At 40.9% G+C, this 21,087-nt stretch overlaps 1 protein-coding gene across 1 annotated transcript in view; it reads right to left on the bottom strand.

Annotated features, from left to right (window-relative positions):
- Positions 1-13,588, bottom strand: part of LOC122797874 — a 250,769-nt gene extending 237,181 nt beyond the window's left edge. Inside the window, exon 1 of the mRNA XM_044066396.1 lies at positions 13,514-13,588. The gene's annotated coding sequence lies outside the window, so the exon portion shown is untranslated. The remainder of the gene's footprint in view (positions 1-13,513) is intronic.
- Positions 13,589-21,087: the final 7,499 nt, after the last annotated feature.

Raw genomic sequence — 21,087 nt, 5'->3', positions numbered from 1 at the left:
CTTTTATTTTGTCAGCTGCTCAAGTTAGCAGTACTAATATTAAAAGTGTCCCTTCTTTGACAGGTTCCCAGCAGTATTGTGTGGCTATTTTATATTTTTGCATCACATTTTTGGTCCATTTTTCATAAAATTGTGTTTTTTGGCAAATTAGTGGCAAATCATTAAGGACTGAAGTTAGAAAATAATGAAAGACATTTGAGTTTCAGATTTCGTACCTTTCAGAAAATTCATACTAATGCAAGACCTACTATTCTATTATCTTTCTAAGGTTATAAGAGCAATATTTAAAAATTGTCCTTATTTTTGGGCCTTTGTCCCACTTCTATGTATGGCTTTGTCCAGATTTCTTAGTTTAGTACTAAGCTAACTGCCCTTGCGAGACATTTTAAGCCAAGCCAATTATCCCTTGTGAGACTCAAACCCTGCACCTTGTGTTTGTAAGGCAAACACCTTAGTCTTGTTCTGAGGTTGAGAGGTATGACAAATGTGTCAGGGCCATTGCAGTCACCCAGAGGCATTTCAAATTGTGACAAACTTGTTGCACCCCACTCCCCCATGTAGTGACTCTGGATGTGTCCAAGCAAGGAAAGGGTCAGTTATGCAGTGTAAATGTGCAGACTATTCCCCCCCCATCCAAGGTAAACACAAGTACTACAGTGGCTTTTCATCTGTCATTGATTTTGCAGAATGTTCTGGTTTCTGTCATATTTTTATACTGTTGATATATGCGTATTATTATTCAGAAAGTGCCTTTTGCTCTGTGTTTAAGTAGCAGTGCATTAATGACCATCAGGTAAGCTTGTCTGATATTGTAAGATGCAAGTAAGTTTTAATAAGCAGTATTGCCAACATTGAAAGCCTTTCTGTTGCTGCCATGCAGAGAATACTTACATAACTAGATCATGTATAAGCCTTGGGTATTGAAATGCATATGACAGCATTTGTAATAAAGGCCAGGATTAGATTATGTTAAGCTCATTACAGGCTTTACCTGCAAACTAAAGAGAATGCCAATCTATTATGTGTGGTCCATATCCTGTGCAGTAATCCTTTACGCAATATATGTTGAGCTTGTTTCTTGTTTGCTTTTCATTTTTTACTTTGATCATGTTTTTCCCATGAAACAAGTAGATAGTTGTTAGGCAGCAGGTCTGTTTTGGATAAGAAACATTTTTACAAGTGGAGGTATCACAGAGATTGCTACTTTCAGCATGTTACTTGGTACTTTAATAAAGCTGAATATAAATTATAATTAGAACTGGAGTGCAAGGAGAAGTGATTTGAGTTAAGTGCTGCTTGTTTTTCTTATACTTGATTTTCACTGGCATTCCAGTAATGTATTTAAAAAGTAATTTATTTTTTCATGCCTTACATCCTTTTTGTTTCCATCTAGATCAGGGGTGTCCAACCTTTTAAGTTGCAAGGGCCGCATTGAGTCAACAAAAATGGTCTGGGGGCAAACTGAAGAGCAAAAAAAAAAAAAAAAAAAAAAGGTTTATGCAGACTAATATAATACAAAGTCGACCCACCTGCTGTGTTAAATAAATAAATAAATTAAATTAATAAATGCAACTGGTGCAGTGTCTGTAAGGCTCATATCTGTGTTACACCCAGGTGCCCAAAGACAGCTGTTGGAAGGTCCACATAGCAATGACAGTCAATGTTATTAAAAAAATAACAAACCAAACTGAACAGACAAACCGAAGATCAAGACCACAATCACAAAGCAAAAATACAAATAAAAGCTTCAAACCACTTCACGAGTAAAGCTTTCAAGTGAAAAGTCCTTTCTCAAAGCATTAACACAAAACTCTTGTTCAGTTATTTAAATATGTTCCCAGAGAAATCATACTATTACTTAATTAATTAACGATAAAACATTTAAAAACAAAACAACACAGCCAATAATTAAGCCATAATAGAGAGTTGATCATTCAGCATTATTTGCCAGAAATGTCTAATTTGCATCTGATACTGAAAAAAAACATTTGCATTTGTCATTTTTCATATTGCTTCTTCAGTTGTAAGCATTATTAGGTAGTGATCTTTCAAACAATCTGTTCAGATCTTGTAGAGCTGTAAAAATGTGTATCATCTTTTTTAATGAGTATAATATTCTCTCATTTTATTTACTCTAATTGCTTTTTAATGATACCTAGGCTTTCTATTCTGTTTAATTCATGTTCCACTTTACTCCTGAATACGACAGGTACTTTTTTCAGTGCTTGACTTACTGCCACTACCTCAGGTTTTATTTGCATGTGATATTGTCTTGGCAAGAATCCTAGATCTGTGAATAAATCAGCATAACCAAACAGCATAGTCTTGCAGGATACCACTGCTATGGCTCTGCACAATTTGTGTCCTGTATCTGTGACACTGTGATTTTGAACACATGCAGTGTTCTTTGTTTTGGCAGTGTGGTTTTCACTTAATGCAAGTCACACAACCCACAAAATAATAGGGGCAATCATTATTAAATGTAACTAGTTGAAAATGAGACTTTGTATTTCTTTACTAACATGTCAGCAGTTTCAGAAATAATGGTGACATGTAGCAGTCAGAACAGGTTAATAATGTATGCACTCCTCTCTTTCTCTCTCTGTCTCTCTCAAGTGCTGAACAGAACAAAACTTTAAAATATCTCCTGATAAGGTGCTGCACTGTGCACCAGTATAATTGAGTTTATTTCTTAGTTACTAGGCATGTGGTCCAGTAGAGCACTGTGGAACCTAGACAAACTTTCCAAGAGCCCCAGAGCACAAAACATCAACTACTGCATGAGTCAACTACTGTTACCCTTAACTAACCTCCATTGCAAAAGCAAAGTACATATTTATGCCCTTACAATTGTTATCCTACAAACTTCTTAATTTTATATGAAGTAAAACAAACTCCTTTAAACAAGAAAACATAAATCATATCTGGATAGTGCAATAAAACATGCATTTATGTGTGGATCATTCCCACAGCCCAACAAGATCAGGGTTCTCCATCCAGAGCCTCATAATTATATCAACTAACATCACAGCCACACCACCACCATGATTACAATGAATAAATATCCAGAAACGTGCCCATTTGAGTGTGTTGATGCCTTTAAGTAAAAACAGCATTTTTTACAAGCCCCCATACCCTCAGTCTACTTTATTGCCATTTAGACTAGAGATCACTCTTTAATTATTCCAAACAAGTTAAAAAGATCTTATTAAACTCACAAAATTATTTACCTTACCTTTTTGCAATGTTAGTGTACTCTCGCTCCTTCCTTCAGCTTTACAGAACTATAAAAAACGGCCGAACGGTGTTTTTAAGATGCATACCAGCGGAACGACGCTGGTATGAAAAAACGTGAAAAAATGAAAGTTGGCGCATGCGCACAACAGCAAAAGTACGCGAACGTGTAAACACACGGAAAAAAAGGTAAATTAAATTTAAATTTAAATTTAAGGGTCGCGGGCCGCATGGAAGAGCTCTGAGGGCATGCATCAAGGGCCGCGGGTTGGACACTCCTGATCTAGATATTAAGTAAGCTGTCATGCAGCCAATGGATTGAAATATTTTTTTTTCTTCTACACTTCATTTTGTCTTGATTGGACTCCCATAATGATGGTTTGGCACCCAGGGCAGCGTATTTAATTAAAGTTTTTGTGGTTTTGAGCATAGCTCCTCCCCTTTCTAGTTGGTCACATCCATTCCCATTGACCCCACCGATTCAGCTGTCTCCTGCAGCCCCCCTTTGATTTGAAGTCACCAGCCTCCACTGCTTCCCAGTCACCCCTCAAAAGGGACTGTGTGTCCAGTGGGCCTACCTGGCTAACAAATCGGTATTATTATTATTTTGTTGAACAGAATGAAACAATAACATAACAATGAAGCTTACATACTTACCATAATGATAGGTCTGTTTTGGCAGTTTTGTATCCTTCACCTGTAGGATTAATACTGGCAGGTACTTAGTCAGCCAAGATCATAAAATTTTCCCAGGTTATCCTAGCCACTCCCCATTAACCATAATGCACACAGCCTGGGGACCCATCTCCAGATCTCTGAAGCCTGCAAAGAGAGCAACAGAAATGAGACTGGGGAAAGAAGACAGGAGAAAAAAACAACAGCTTTCTCTACACACAAAGGTCGGGGGAAGGATAGAGGGAATGTTAACAGACACAAAATTGACAGCACACACCTAGCATTATGGTAAGTGCTTAACCTTCACACCTGATATTGGACGTTTCATATCCTTCACCTGTAGTACAGTGTTCCAAGCTAACTGGTCATGGGTGTACTCCATATATGCATTGAAAAGGGCAGACTCCTGGATGTAATCCTTTTGAAGGATACAACCTGGTACTGGGGTAACCTATGGTGCAGAGGATACCCAATTAGGGACTACAGCCACAAGATTCACAAATCTAAAAAGCGACTGCCAAGCTTCACTAACAGGTCCATCTTTGTGGAAGACTGAAACTGTATAACACTTACCACCAAACAGGTTATAGAAAAACTAGACCAGGGTTACAGCCTCTCAAAAGGAACATGAAAGTTATAAGGACGTCTTAGATGCTGCAGGCACAGATACTGCAATGCAGACAGACACCACTAGGAATTACATATCATGGGCATAGCTTCTGGAAGTGAAGTGGAGGTGCTTACACAAGTAACAAATATTAGGAGAGAGAAACTGGACCATGGGTTGAAAGGAAATAGATTGCAAAAGGGAACAAAGTTCTAAGATTTCAGAGGTGGAAATACACCTTGAACAAGCAGGGGAGCTGCAAGGATGAATGCTGTAAAAAGATATCTGCCACAGCCAGGTACTACATTAAAAAGGACAGAACAGTATTTGTTAGCAGAAGCACATGAGGAAGTTGTGGGTATATGGGATGAGAATATATACCACAGCTGGGTACCACCTCAAGCCAGTCAGAAAACAGAACCTCAATCAAAGGGGAAATGCATTAGCCAGCTAAAAAAAAAAAAAAACAGTGATTTGATACCTTCCAAAGGAAAGTAACAAACTAGATAAACAGATGATGTAAATGAGAATGTGGGACAAGAAGGGATTCTGTGGTGATGTGTGGGTTAAAGGAGAAGAAGGTTGAAAGAACAAAAAGCAAAGCTTGACATAGGTCTGCAGTCCAAGTAAAACACCCAATAGCTAGCACAAATGTTAGTCAGTAGAGGGGACCACCATGTGGAAGATCTGTGAGTGATATATGAAGCAGACGCAAGTGCATATACAACTCAACAAATAGACCTAGCAGTAAACTAGACAGAGAAAGGATTAAAAAAATCCCTAAAAAGCTTACAACCAAGACAAACTGAAGCAAAAAGGCTACAACTTACAAGGACCTGAATGAAATGTTATAACAAAAGGTCAGAAAAGGAGGCCAGACCATTGATTTGGTCAGCATAAGATTTTAACATAAAATCAGAAAAATGGGGTACTTATCAGGGGCTAGGATCTGCCATATTACTCATGCACTCAGGTTATTAGACCACAATTACCAATATGACTCAGCCATAGTCCATGTGGGAGTAAATGACCTGAGAAGTACCTCCCTATACTATATGAAGAGAGACATCATAGAGCTCTTGGAATATGTGTCTCAGGCTGGTATAAGCCTAGCATTGAGCAGCATTTTACCTTCCCCAAAGATCCAAAGATGATGCCACAGTATGAACAAGAGATGACTGACTTTAATAATTGGCTTAGTTTCTGGTGTCATTCTAAGGGGTGCAATATTTGTCAGCATCAAAGGAATTAGTCAACAAACCACACTGCTTTGTCAGGGATGGTCTGCACCTCTTCCGTCTAGGCTTTCAAATATTAGCTAAAACATTGTCTTCCCCCATAGTGCCTTTTTTAGGCAATACCAAACTGAAAGTACTTCTGACACAGCAAATCAAAAACCAAGAAAATGTAAAGGTATTACTGCTCAGTGCTAGGAGCCTAAATAAAAAAACTCCACTCCCTGGAAGCTCTCTTTACCCTAGAGAATGCTGATGTCTGTGCAGTCTCTGAGACGTGGTTTAAAGCTGTGGACAGCACACTGACAGTGCAAGGTTATAATGCCTTCCACACATTTAGACAAGCTACTTCACAGGCAGGGACTAAAGGTGGAGGTGCCTCTATTTACATCAAAAATAAATATACTTCAAGGCTGGACAAACAGGCCAATGCACTTGAGCTGCTCCATGTTCAAATCACCATCAGTAAAATCCAATACCTTTTCCTTGCAAGCTATAGATCTCCCTCTATAACCCAGGTAACCCATACTATGTATTTAAACTTATTAGAAATACTAACCATCCAACCCAATACCATAGTCTTGGGTTACTTTAATTACCCCAATATTAACTGGGAATACCATACGACAGCTAACGTACATGCACAGAGATTCCCAGATTTTGTAAACACAAACTCCCTGGACCAGATAGTCAATACACCAACTAGGGGTGCAACCATACTGGATCTGGTCCTCACTAATATGGGAGACTGCTACACACCAACTACTGTAATGCCTTCCCTTGTAAGGTCAGACCACAAAATGGTCTCATTTGTAGTAAAAATAAAACCTGGACTTCCAGCTAAACTGGAAATATTCAAGATCTATTCTAAGGCTAACCACCTACTATTAAGTGAGAACCTGGCAAAATTTCAAGCCCCTATAAACCCTGAGAACACTTTGGCGTATGAAGAACTGTTCACAGAAACCTTGTACAAGCATGTTAATAGTTGCACAGAGGCAGCTGTACTCACCAGGAAGAAGTACAGAACTAACTCAAAAAACAAGCCACCCTGGTGGAATCACAAAATCAACAGGCTGTATAACAGAAGGAAGAAAATCATGGCACAAATTAGGTGGTCTAGCACCCAGCATGATAAAAGCACTCTCATCAAACTAAACAAACAACTCAGAGGACAAATAAAGTCTGCCAAAGCCAAATTTGAAGTACGTTTGGCATCCCAGGCCAAGGAAAATCATAAAACATTCTTTAGCTATGTCCGCAACCTCAAAGGCAATACACAATTGTGTGCAAAGCTTAATGTCAATGGAGCCACATATACTGAGCCAGAAGTTATAGCAAACCTCCTGGCTGATAATTTCAGCTCCAACTTTACTCCACTCTCCCCCTCAACCTTCCTTCAGGAAATATCATCAGATATAACTCCCCCTACTATTACTAGGGAACAGGCCTTTAATGCTCTCTCTAAGACCAAGAATGCTGCATCAGTAAGCCCAGATAATATCCCAGGATGCCTTCTAAATAGAATGAAACATGACCTATCAGGCCCTCTGGAATTACTATTTAACTGTAGCCTCCAAACAGGCTTCGTGCCTCATGAATGGAGAAAGACAACAGTCATCCCTCTGCACAAAAGTGGGCCATGTGCAGAACCTGGAAACTACAGACCCATAAGTCTCACTAGTCATATATGTATAAACAAGGAAAGAATTATCATGGAGATGATCAATAGAGATATAGTAAACCTCCTGACACTGGTCCCAACCCAGTTTGGTTTCGTCAAGGGCAGATCATGCCTACTCAACCTGGTGGACTTCTTTGAGAAGGTCACCAAAGCAAAGGATGAGGGCAAAATCATTCATACTGCCTACCTTGACCTGGCCAAGGCATTTGACACAATACCCTACTTGGGCATTGTTGACAAACTCAAGAGGTTACGTACAAACCCATATGTCACCCGGTGGATAGCCAAATGGCTCACAGACAAGACCCAGGAAGTTAGAATTGGGGAGTCCACCTCTACAAAGAGGCCAATCACAAGTGGAGTCCCTCGGGGATCAGTCCTTGGACCGCTCCTTCTTGGCATTTACTTCTCAGAAGTCAAGGGCAATGTCAGTGGTCTATGGCTGACTAAATCTGCAGATGATTGCAAATTAGGAGTTGTCATTGAATCTCATACTGACACAAATGTTTCCAGGAGGGACTGACACAGAAAAACAACTGGTGTCAGAGCCATGGACTAAAACTAAATGCCAAGAAATGCATACTATTATCCTTTGTGAAGTCATCCATCCCTGGTAACTATCATATTGACAACACATACACTTTAGAGATGACCCACTAGTCAGGGACCTAGGGACACACATAGATAGTAATATAGCCTTTGATCATCACATGTCTACAGTGGTGAGGAAATCATTCTATGTTGTGCAACTTATAAACAAATGTATGTCATTTAAGTTCAAGGAAGTCATTGTTCCACTGTATCTGGCATTCATCAGCCCTATCATTGAGTACAATGCTCCCTTTGGTATGTACCTAACCAGGCATATCCAACAGATGGAAGATCCACAGAGGTTCCTCACTAAAAGAATACAGGGCATAAGTGAATATGTCCTATGCTGACCGCCTCAAGGTCCTATCCTGTATTCTGTCTCCTACAGGCTTTTAAGGGGAGATCTATGCCTGGCATACAGGGGATTCTCAGACCCCCACTCTGATGGACCTCCCGCATATCCACAAAACAAACAGCACCAGAATTACGTGTTCTAAAGGCTTAAACCTTGCCTGTGATATAAACAGGACTTGTTGGAGAGATAGGCATGTATCCCAGAGACTACCCTGTCTATGGAACAGTCTCCCTATCCATGTGAAGCAGAGTTCCTCTCTACCCAGTTCAAGTGCAACTTGGACAACTGGATGGGGAAACTGGAAATTCATCCCTGGCTTGGCACCTATGTCTCTAATGCAAACAGGTGACATGTAAATGGTTCATCTCCTAGGCCCATGCTTACACTTATCAAGGGTGTCAGAACTTGTCAGAGATTTGGGATGCATGTCTAGGATTAAAAAGACCCTTGTGGTCATTAGCCTAGTAAACACCTATGAACCTAATATGTTCAAGCAGCTGATGGACTAATAAACATGGATATGGCTGAATGACTCCAACAGGAGGCTGTGACACAGGCTCAAGGTATATTGACAGATAACTCTCCAGATGCAGAAAGCACATCAGATAAAGACCATGGCAGACATTAAAAGACTTCTGAAGAGCAGAAGATCTTGCCTCCCATCAGAAGGTAACATTGTGTCACTCCAGGATATGAAAGGGAAGAGGAGTGGACTCTGCAATAATTGTTACACAAGGGGCTGTTTTTCATCAGTCTGCAAAAATCTTCCTACGTTTTAAACTAGAATTCATTTAGGTGTGTACAACTAAACATGAGACTGCTTTAAGCAGCACTGTGAGAAACTAAAGTAGCTGTTTTGTAGAAATAACGACAAATAACCACAAAAGGTATCAAGCCAAGAGTAAAACTAATAATCAAATTGCACTTGGCAGGAGACCAGTCCAAAAACAAAATAGGCAGTGTACAGTAAACTGACAGTAAACACTGGACCACGCTACACACATCTGCAAGCCAAGCGATAGTAAAATGCAGTACAACTACATGGGTTTATAGGTGATTACTAGGCTAATGGCACAAGAGCCTTTACAAGCCAGGCCAATTAATATCCAGCATATGTCAACATTATATCTTAATCCCCCAGATATGAGATAGGGTAGTTTCAGGCTAGTGGGTATTTGGGTGCCCTGAGTCATTTTACAGACTGCCTCTGTCCATAAGGGTCATGGGCAGTACCCCGGGAGTGAATTTACAGTACCCTGGGAGTGATTTTACAGTTCCCCATCCATTCATCCAAATTCTTTTTGAAGAGAGTGAGGGACAAGCTTTGTTCTACAAATTTGGGAAGTTTATTCCATAAATGCGTTAGCCTTTGGGATACAAATGTGTCTCTCCAGCAAACTCTGTTAGAGTCAGAAATATGGTTCAGGTCCATGAAATGCTTAACCCTTGTATAAATTTTCTTTTGAATATGTAGCATTTTCATCAGGGATGGATCAGAGACTGACTTGTAGGTCAAGCACAAGTCTTCTCTCAATAAACTATATGAGATGGAATAAAGGGATAAGGCCTTTTGTTGGTCTTCATAAGACATGTGTCTTAACACTTTGTATTTTTTAGTGAGAAACCTCTGGGGCCACTCCAATTAGTGTAAGTGCCTGGTTAGGTATATGCAGAAAGGAACATTGTACTCAATTATGGGCCTGATGAGGACCGTGTACAATGGCACTATGATTTCCTTAGATCTTGATGCCATGCCTTTACTTATAAGTTGAGCTACACAGAAGAATTTCCTCACTACTGTAGCTACCTGGTGGTCAAAGTTTAGGCTACTGTCTATCTGTGTTCATTGGTCCCTCACCACTGGGTCTACTTCTAGGGGCATGCTATCAATATTATAATTTGCAGGGATATCTGATTTACCGAAGGGTATGATTACACATTTTTAGCATTTATTCTCAGGCCATGGTTTTGGTACCAGTCATTTGTCCTTTTTAAGCCTGTTTGTAGGATGTTGGCATTACTTGGGGATTCAATGATTACTCCCAGCTTACAGTCGACAGTGAACTTGGTGAACCAGAGGCCCCTAACATTGGCCTTCATTTCAGAGAAGTATATACCAAACAGGAAAGGTCCAAACACTAAGCCCTCTGGGACCCCACTAGTAACAAGTTTCTTATTGGAAGTGGATTCACCTTTCTGGACAGCATGTGTCCTGTCAATGAGACAATTGGCTATCCATCTGACAATGTAAGGGTTTATGCCTAACTTCGTAAGTTTATCTATGAACCCTGAGTGCAGGGGATTGTGTCAAAAGTTTTGCAGTCTAGATAAATGGCGTGTACTGTTTTACCCTCCTCCATGGCCTTGGTGACTTTCTCGAAGAAGTACACCAGACTGAGAGGGCAAGACCTCCCTTTGACAAAGCTGAACTGGGTGTGGTCCAGTTTTTGAAGAGTTCCTATGTCATTATTGATCAGGTCCATGATAATTCTCTCCATGGTTTTGCAGATAAGACTGGTCAAGCTTATGGGTCTGTAGTTTCCTGGGTCAGTTAATGGGCCCCCCTTGTGCAAAGAGACAACTGTTGGAGTCCTCCATTCCTTTGGGACAAAGCTGATTCAAAGGCTGTGGTTAAAGAGGGTTTCTATTTAAGAAGCATCCTCGAATATTTTCAGGAACACTGGAGGCTGTGTTTTTGGCTTTAGCAAGCAAAGTAAGGACCTTTTCCTCATAATGACTGGTAGGGGGGTGGTTGCAGGAGTTTTTGTGTGTGGTACAAGGTGATGGGGCAGAATTTGAACTGAACTTGTTGACTAGTAGGTTTGCTATAGTTTCAGGCTGGGTGTAAATGTTGCTGTTCATGATTAACTCGACACATTGCTGAGCACTTCCTGTGAGGTTACGAACATAATTAAAAAAGTCTTATGTTATCTTTCATCTGGGAGACTATCTTTGCCTCATAGTTTGCTTTGACAGATTTGACCAGCTCTCTAATTTGTTTGTTCAGACTGGTCATTTTCTTTTTGCACTGTTTTGTCTTTTTCTTCTTGGCTTTGGAGAAGATTTTTTCCTTTTGATGAATAGCCTATTTATGATAGGGGTCCACCAGGGTTGTTTATTTTTGCCAATAATCATAGGTTTGATTCAGATAGGTACCACCTCCTCTATGCAACTATGAATGTGGTTGTACAGTGCATTTGTTTACAGCTCAGGGTAAGCCTCAGTGTCTTGACTGATTTTTGTTGTGTTGGAGGGTTTAACAAATTGGCATGGACTAAAAAAGGCACAATGGGGGTAGATAAAGATTTTGCCAGTATCTAGAAGCCAAGAGGAGACAAGTACAAACCATCTTTGGCAAAGCATCACAGTATGTCGATCATGTCTTCCCAGGCTGACAGGTATTAGAGCCCCTTGTTGTGACACCAGAAACTATGCCAAATACTGAAGTCACTCATTTTTTGCTGGTACTGTAACATCATCACTGACAAAGGTAGGATGATACTCAAGGCTAGATTCATACCCACCTGGGACACACATTCACAGAGCTCCCTCATGTCTCCCTTCATATAGTCCAATGATGTACATCTTAGGTTGATTGCACCCACAAGGACTATGACCATGTCATACCAGTACTTGTGGTTTAAAGACCTAAGAGCACACATAACCTGGTGGATCCTGGTTCCAAATAGACAATTCACTGTGATCTTCTCCTTGTTTAGCCTGATAAAAGGGGGACATCAGTATGTCTTACAATAGAATTACAAATAACTTGAATGTTTGACTGTGTGGTTTGTTGCCTTATGGGCTTGGAAGTGAGAATACTATGATTTTCAGAGTTGTGTGGTGTAGGAGGTGCTGTCTTTTTTGAGTGTGCACAGGGCCACTGAGATATACCTTTAGGAGGTCTTGGAGGTTTGGGTAGATCACAAGTCAGTACCTCCACATATGTAGGTCTATGTGTTCATTCCTTAGTGCTGGTAGTCTGTTTTGGGTGTAATGCTAACAACCCGTTTTGCATTTTTCGTGTGTGCGTGAGGCAGCTTTGCCTCCATAGACATTGTGTATCAATATGTCTCACACACTGTGATTGTCTGTTCTAAAATTAAATGGCTGTCAGTGAAGATAAGGTAGTAACTACACTGCCTCAAGATGTTCATATCCACCAGGCCAGAAACAGAGATGACAGGGAAGCACTTATCCATTATACAAGATCCTTAGTAGATGGGAAGAAGTATGGGAGTGTCACTTAAAGGTCTGAATGAGAGTGTTAAGTAGTATATTATTAGATTACCTGTAGTACTGCTGTCCTCTGAACAAACTGGCATCTCTTTGAGCAGCTGTGAAGTGAGATACTATGGAAAGTGTTTCCCATAGAGAGGATTGCTTATATACAAGGCATGGGTAACTGCATTTGCATGACGTGCAAACTCAAGGTTTTTATACCAGGAGGATAAAAGATTTTTACACAGTTGTAGGTCCAGATGGTTTTAGAAGCAATCCAAGTCTTGTAGTCACAGGAAGCCTCTGAATAAATGAGCACAATCTCACAAAAATGTAAGGTGTTTATATAAGCAGGATGAAAAACATTTACCCAGTTAAACTGTCAGGCCAATTAGATGAACACATAATAAGCCTTCCATTAGCAGTTCTCAACTTAGATGGGTTGAATCAGCACTCTTCTCCAACCAGAGTACAAAGAAACCCCTCTTAATGTAAAACAAATTGGTTTTGAGCTCGAGTGTAGTAACAAATGCTTTACACCAAAGGGTAGAACAGTATAAGGAATCCTTGGAAATAAGTTCACAAACCCTTAAACATGTTCACAAATACACAACAAAAAGGGCACAAACATAGCAGAACTTCTACAAACACAGAAAAACTTTACAAAACTTAAAAATATTTTGGCATATTCAGGAGAACTTTTGCAAACTTAGAACAGCTTTTTTAGTATCAGAGGAGGTTAGGAAATATCAGAATACTGTTAAAACAGCCTAAGAGCAGTACAGAAACAAACGGATGTTGTTTCTTTAACATGTGCAGGCTGAAAAACAGTTATAAATTCAAGTAAATTAATAAATGCAGCACAAAAGTGTTAAAAAGCACTGAGATAGAGCAAGTGCAAAAATACTTACATCAGCTTTATAGGTCCAGATAGTTTTAGAAGCAATCCAAGTCTTGTAGTCACAGGTGTCGTAGACAGGCACAGGAAAGCTCTAAATAAAAAAGGACAGTATCACAAAAATGTAAGGCATTTATACAAGCAGGATGAAAGACATTTACACAATTAAGCCCTCAAGCCAATCAGATAAACACATAATAAGCCTTCCACTAGCAATTCCCAACTCTGATGTGTTGAATCAGCCTTCCGTTCCCACCAGAGTGCAAATAAAAAAAACCTTAATGTAAAACAAACTGGTTTTGAGCTCAAATGCAGTAACAAATGTGTTACAGCAACAGACAGATGGCATTTCTTTAAAGGAGAACCACACCCACAAACTGAAAAAAAAAAACATGTTTATTTCATCAAGTCTTGATGTTTCCTACATTTTAACACCAATTTCAGAGTACACTTTCTTTTTTATATTTTTAAATCTAATTCTGGAGTCTGTCCATGTGACATCAATCATCTTGATGTGATTTTGATTTTTAGTCTACCTTTAGGTATGCCACAATGCAGTGCTTGGCTTTAACATGTTGCATCCTATCCCCTAAGCTGTCAATGCACTGACTTTGTGTGTTTTCACACATACCCTGCTTTCTTTTATAGGTTCATAGGTTCATAGGTTTATACTAGGCTATCTGCCCTAAGGCATTTATAAGCCTAGCCCAAATTATTGTGGCTTACGCCACCCCTTATATGAAAAAATACTGTGCCCATTAGTTTGTTGTGCCTCTGTCCAGCAGTGACCCAGAGATGATTCCCAGAGTAAACTTACGATCTCCCATCCACAGGTCTAGATTTCTCTTGAACAGAGTCAGCGAGGTGCTCTGCCTCACATGGACCGGGATTTTATTCCACAGCATAGGGAGTCTCTGAGTGATAAATCTATCCCTCCAGCACGTCCTATTTATATCCGTGCTAAGGTTTAAGTCGCTTGCTCTAGTGGTTTTGGTGGATTTGGATTTTTTGAGGTGGAGCATGTCCATTAATTCCGGGTTGGACATGGCCTTGTATGTCAGGCACATGTCACCTCTGAGCAGACGGTATGCGACTGAATAGAGCTGGAGTTTCTTCAATCTGGCAGCATATGACAGATTTTGGAGTCCCTTTATCCTTTTGGTGAGGAACTTTTGGGGTCTCTCCAATTGCTGCAGATGTCGGGTGAGATACATCCCGAATGGGGCATTGTACTCGATCATTGGTCTGATAAGTGAAGAGTACAGGGAACAATGACCTCACTAGATCTGGATGTGAATCCCTTCATGATCAGGTGGGCAATGTAGAAGGTCTTTCTAACCACTTTAGCAATGTGAGTGTCAAAAGAAAGGCCACTGTCAACCTGGGTCCCCAGGTCCCTGATAACCTCTTCTGTGCTTAGTGGATTGCCACCTATATGGTAGCTTGGGGTTACCTTGTTTTTCCCAAAAGGGTATGACTATACATTTTTGGCGTTTAACTTCAGGCCATGGCTCTGGCACCAGCTATCTGTTTCCGTGAGTCCCTTCTGAAGGATATCCGTGTCCGATGCACTTTCCACTATGGCCAGTTTGCAGTCATCTGCAAACTTTGTCAGCCAAAGTCCTCCCATGTTGGCCTGTACTTCTGAGAAGTAGATGCCAAACAATAGGGGGCCAAGGACCGAGCCCTGTGGGACACCACTTGTGACTGGCTTGGAGTCTGACACAGCGCAAGCAACTCTAACCCTGTGGGTTCTGTCCTTAAGCCAGTTTGCAACCCATCTTGTGACATATGGGTTTACATTTAAGCTGGTAAGTTTTTTACAATACCCGAATGGGGTATTGTGTCGAAAGCCTTTGCAAGGTCAAGGTAGGCTGTATGGACTGCCTTTCCCTCATCAATGGCCTTGGTGACTATTTCGAAGTCGATCAAGTTCAAAAGGCATGATCTTCCCTTGACAAAGCCAAACTGGGTCGGGTCCAATGTCTGCAAGTCCCCTATATCTTTGTTTATGAGCTCCATTATGATCCTCTCCATAGCTTTGCAGACTAGACTTGTTAAGCTTATGGGGCGGTAATTACCAGGGTCCGTGAGGCGCCACCTTTGTAGAGTGGGACCAAAGTTGCCGTACGCCACTCCTTGGGCACGTATCCTGTGGTAAGGCTGAGATTAAACAGCTGCCTTGTAATGCGGGTTTAATTCCTCATTTAGCTCGTAGCACACAGCCGGGGACACCATCCGGTCCCATTGATGCTGTGTTTTTAGCTTTAGAGAGCAGCTTCCACCTGCGCATTTGCGATGTCCGGGCGGCTACACTCGGCTGGGGTAGTTATCTCTCTTTTAGGGGCTGAGAGGGGGGTGAAGTTTGCAGTGCACCTGTCTGTCATTATGTTGGCAATGTCTGTGGGTTCATTGATTTTTGTATCATTTTGGACTAATTCTGAGCATATCTCTGAGTTTCCACCCAGGTTCCTAACATAGCTGAAAAAGGCCTTATGATTGTCCTTTGAATCCATGGCAATTTTTCTCTCAAAATTGGCCTTAGTTGATTTTATGAGTGCTCGTAATTTTTTACTAATAATGATCAGGGGTGACTTCCCTTTTATGGATTTTGTTCTATCATGTAATAGCTTTCTCCTCTTATTGTAAAGTTTGTTAATGGCTGGGGTCCACCAGACTGGACGTTTGCCCTTTGTGGAAAGAGTCTTGGTTTTATTTGGGATTGCCTGATCCATGCAGTCCTGGAGGTGTTCATAGAAGGCATTTGTAAGGGCTTCCGCAGCTTGGGTTGTGGTTTCCTCTGACTCAGGGGCCTTGAAGGATACCACACCAGTCTTGAGTAGTGTGAAGTTTGCTTTAGAGAAACTCAGTCAAGTTTAAGTCACATTTATTGCTTTTCAATGGCTACTTAAAAGACAAACAGAGATAATCACATAGAACAGTATTATCAGTGCCCGTTACTTCTTTTTCTTTCTTAAGTGGCTAATTTTCATTCTTTTGTTATGCCTGAGTTGTAGTTCTTAAACTCATCTACCCTTCATCTAAACACTTTATTATATTTATTTATTTATTTTTATTTTTTATTTGCTTTTGTTGACCAGGAAAGTCCACTGGGCTGGGGTGTGCCCATTTACAGTGTAAGCTTGGGGAGAAAAGCTCCATAACAACATACATTTTAATAGACATTTGTTAAACAGGTAATTACAGCATGTAACAATTTACAGGAGTAACAAACAGGAGAATCAGATAGACTGAACAATTATTTGGCTGGAAGTTATAAAAAAAAACTTTGATACATAGCAAGGTATTCAGTATATGCAGAGCTTAACAAAAGAGGCAGATACGCTTACACATATATAGTTTTGTTGTACATATTACACAGAATAGACTATGTGGTTAGCTATACAATATTCATAAATAACTACACAAAATGTTCTTATACCATGTGAAGCAAGATGAGGTAGATGGTGCTTTTCAACATCTCCCCTTTGTAGCTGTCAAAGTCTGCTTCTTCTTTTTTTCAGCTGCTCACATTAGGGGTCACCACAGCAAATAACCTGTTTCCATTTCTTCCTGTCCTCTGCATTTTGCTCTGTCACACCGACCACCTGCATGTCCTTTCTCATCACATCCATAAACCTTATCTTAGGCCTTCCTCTTTTTCTCTTACCTGGCAGCTCCATCCTTAGCATCTTTCTTCCAATATACCCAGCATCCCTCTTCAGCAGATGTCCAAACCAATGCAATCTCACCTCTCTGGTGTTGTCTCCAAACTGTCCAACCTGAACTTTATACTCATTTTATTCCTGTCAGTCCTTGTCACATCCATTGAAAACCTTAACATCTTTAACTCTGCCACCTCCAGCTCTGACTCTTGTCTTTTCATCAGTGCCACAATCTCCAATCCATATAACATAGCTGGGCTCACTACCATCCTGTAGACCTTCCCTTTCACTCTTACTGGTACCCGTCTGTCACAAATCACTCCTGACACTCTTCTACACCCACCCCACCCTGCCTGCACTCTCTTCTTTACCTCTTTTCCACACTCACCATTACTCTGAACTGTTGATCTCAAGTATTTAAACTCATCCACCTTCACCAACTCTACTCCCTGCATACTCACCATTCCTTTGTCTGCCCTCTCATTCACACACATATATTCTGCTTAGTCCTGCTGACCTTACTTCCTCTCCTCTCTAGAGCATATCTCCACCTCTCCAGGGTCTCCTCAACCTGTTTCCTACTCTCACTACAGATCATAATGTCATCTGCAAACATCATAGTCCACGGGAACTCCTGTCTGATCTTGTCTGTCAACCTGTCCATCACCACTGCAAATAAGAAAGAGCACAGAGCTGATACTTGATGTAATCCCACCCCTGTCTTGAATGCATCCACCATTCCTACTGCAGACCTCACCACTGTCACACTGCCCTCATACATATCCTGTACCACCCTTACATACCTCTCTGACACACCCAACTTCCTCATACAATACCACAACTCCTCTCTAGGCACCCCATCACATGCTTTCTCTAAGTCCACAAAAACACAATGCAACTCCTTCTGACCTTCTCTATACTTCTCCATCAACACCCTCAGAGCAAACATCACATCTGTAGTGCTCTTTCCTGGCATGAAACCATACTGCTGCTCACTAATCATCACCTCCCTTCTTAACCTAGCTTCCACTACTCTTTCCCATAACTTCATGCTCTGGCTGATCAGTTTTATCCCTCTGTAGTTACTACAACTCTGCACATCACCCTTATTCTTAAAAATTGGTACAAATGCATTTCTTCTCCACTCCTCAGGCATCTCACTTTCCAAGATTTTGTTAAACAATCTGGTTAAAAACTGCACTGCCATCTCTCCTAAACACCTCCATGCTGCCACAGGTTTGTCATTTGGACCAACAGCCTTTCCATTCTTCATCCTCTTCATAGCTGCCCTTACTTCCTCCTTGCCAATCTGTTGCATTTCCTTATTCACTATCCCCACATTATCCATCTCTCTGTCTCTGTCTCTCTGTCTCTCTCTCTCTCTCTCTCTCTCTCTCTCTCTCTCTCATTCTCTTCAGTCATCAGCCCCCTCAAAGTAATCTTTCCATCTGCTCAACACACTCTCCTCACTTGTGAGTATGTTTTCCTCATTATCCTTTATCATCCTAACCTGCTGCACATCTCTCCAGCTTGGTCCCTCTGTCTAGCCGATTGGTAGAGGTCCTTTTCTCCCTCTTTAGTGTCCAACCTTTCATACAACTCTCCATACGCCTTATCCTTAGCCTTTGCCACCTCTCTCTTCACCATACAACTCATTTCCTTGTACTCCTGTCAACTTTCTTTATCTCTCTGATAATCCCACTTCTTCTTCGCCAACCTATTCCTCTGTATACTCTCCTATACTTCCTCATTACACCACCAGGTCTGCTTGTCCTCCTTCTTCTGTCTAGATATCACACCTAGTATCTTTCTAGTTGTTGCCCTTACCATCTCTGCTGTGGATGCCCAGCTCTCTGGTAACTGTCCACTGCCCCCAATTGCCTGTGTTAACTATTCCCTGAACTCTACCTTACAGTCATCCTTTCTCAACTTCCACCATTTGATCCTTGGCACTGCTCTCACTCTCTTCCTCTTCTTCTTGATAGCCAACATCATCCTACAGGCCACCATCCTATGCTGCCTAACTATGCTTTCCCTTTCACTACTTTTCAGTCTCCAATCTCATTTCAGACTGGCCCTCCTGCATAGGATATTCTCCACCTGTGTGCATCTTCCTCCACTCTTGTATGTTACCCTATGCTCTGCCCGCTTCTTAAAATATATATTCAGCACAGCCATGTCCATCCTTTTCACAAAATCCACTACCATCTGACCTTCTGCATTCCTCTCCTTAACACCATACCTAGCCATCACATCCTCATCCCCTGTGTTCTTTTTACCAACACGCCCATTGAAATCTGCTCCAATTACCATTCTCTCACCCCTGGATACAGTCCCCACCACTTCATCCAACTCACTCCAAAATTTTTCTTTCTCATCCATCTCACACCCAACTTGTGGAGCATATGCACTAACAACATTCATCATCACACCATCAATTTCCAGCTTCATAAACATCACTCTATCCAACACTCTGTTCTCCTCCAAAACACTCTTAGCATTCAGTTCCTTGAGGGTAACCCCTACCCCATTTCTCCTCCCATCTACACCATATTAGAACAATCTGAACCTGCCTCCAATACACCTGGCCTTACTACCCTTCCATATGGTCTCTTGCATGCACACTATATCAGTCTTCCTTCTCCCCATCATATCAACTAGCTCTCTTCCTTTACCAGTCATACTGCCAACATTCAAAGTTCCTACACTCACTTCCACACTCCTAACCTTCCTCCTCCCTTCCTGCCTCCAGGCATGCCTTCCCCATCTTCTTCTCCTTCTCCTCTGGCTAACATTAGCCTCATTTCCACCAGCAAACTGTTGGCTAACAGTACTGGTGCCAGTCATTGTTAACCCAGGCCTTGACCAATCCGGTATGGAAATCTGTATTGTTGTCCGCATATTTGATCTGGCAAAACATTTACACTGGATGCCCTTCCTGATGTAACCCTCCCCATTTAGTGCCAAAGGTAAATTGAGCTGTTTGCTGTTGTAACTGATAGCTCACAGCAGGTGATTAACCTCATGTACTGTTTACTTATCCAAGCCTTTTCTTACTGCCAGTGGGACACATATTTTAGTTGAACAACAGCCTCTTTCTGTCCTTAAATTGCAATGCGTACTCTCATAGCTGGCCTTAGGCATAGGCCAATTAGGGAGTCGCCTAGGGTGCCACTGTAGCAGGGGCACTGTTCCAGTAATCTGGATGGTGTGGATGGGGGCACCAGGTGGTGTCCCTGTGGACCCCTTTTGCCAAGGGCACCAGCTGACCAAAGGCCGGCCCTGCATACTCTACACTAATTTTAACATGCTGTTTGGCAAACCTTACAACTTAATTTTGCAAAAATTGATAAGAAGACAAAATTACTAAATAATTATATCACAAAGACCATAAAACATAGAAAATAGTTTTTAAATATCATTGTGATTCTATTAAAATACTTTTGCTTCAATATGCATTTTCAAAACAGTAATTCAAGGTTAATGTAGCATATTATTGACTTACAGTAATCACTATTACTTTAACTGAAAAAAAATTATGGGACAAGTCCAAAGTATGATTTCAATATCAGCAGCATTCTGCAAAGTCAGGTACATAGAGGATATATATAGTATTGCAACATTTACATCTTACTGTAGTGTTGTCTGCATTTACTCCTTGGAATTTGTCTCTTATGACTGTAGGACTTTTCCAAGTTTTCTGGAATAATTTTTTACGGTGTAAATCATTTTTAATGCATCTGCTCTGATTTTTCTACACATTTTAAGTCAATATAAAGGTCCCAGTTCACTGTTTTGTATCTGATCGTAGCCCTTCATCAAAGTGTAGCTATATACACGATGTGTATTCTTTGTAAACCCTCCCCACGTATTACTAATTATTCTCTATATTTAGATATGCTTGTTATATTCTCTTGCATTT

The sequence above is a fragment of the Protopterus annectens genome, chromosome 3.part1 (assembly GCF_019279795.1).
Source record: "Protopterus annectens isolate FY-2018-M chromosome 3.part1, PAN1.0, whole genome shotgun sequence".
In the NCBI taxonomy this organism is placed as follows: domain Eukaryota; kingdom Metazoa; phylum Chordata; order Ceratodontiformes; family Protopteridae; genus Protopterus; species Protopterus annectens.
The sequence above is the reverse complement of the archived record's forward strand: the minus strand, read 5'-3'. Positions and strand labels throughout refer to the sequence as shown.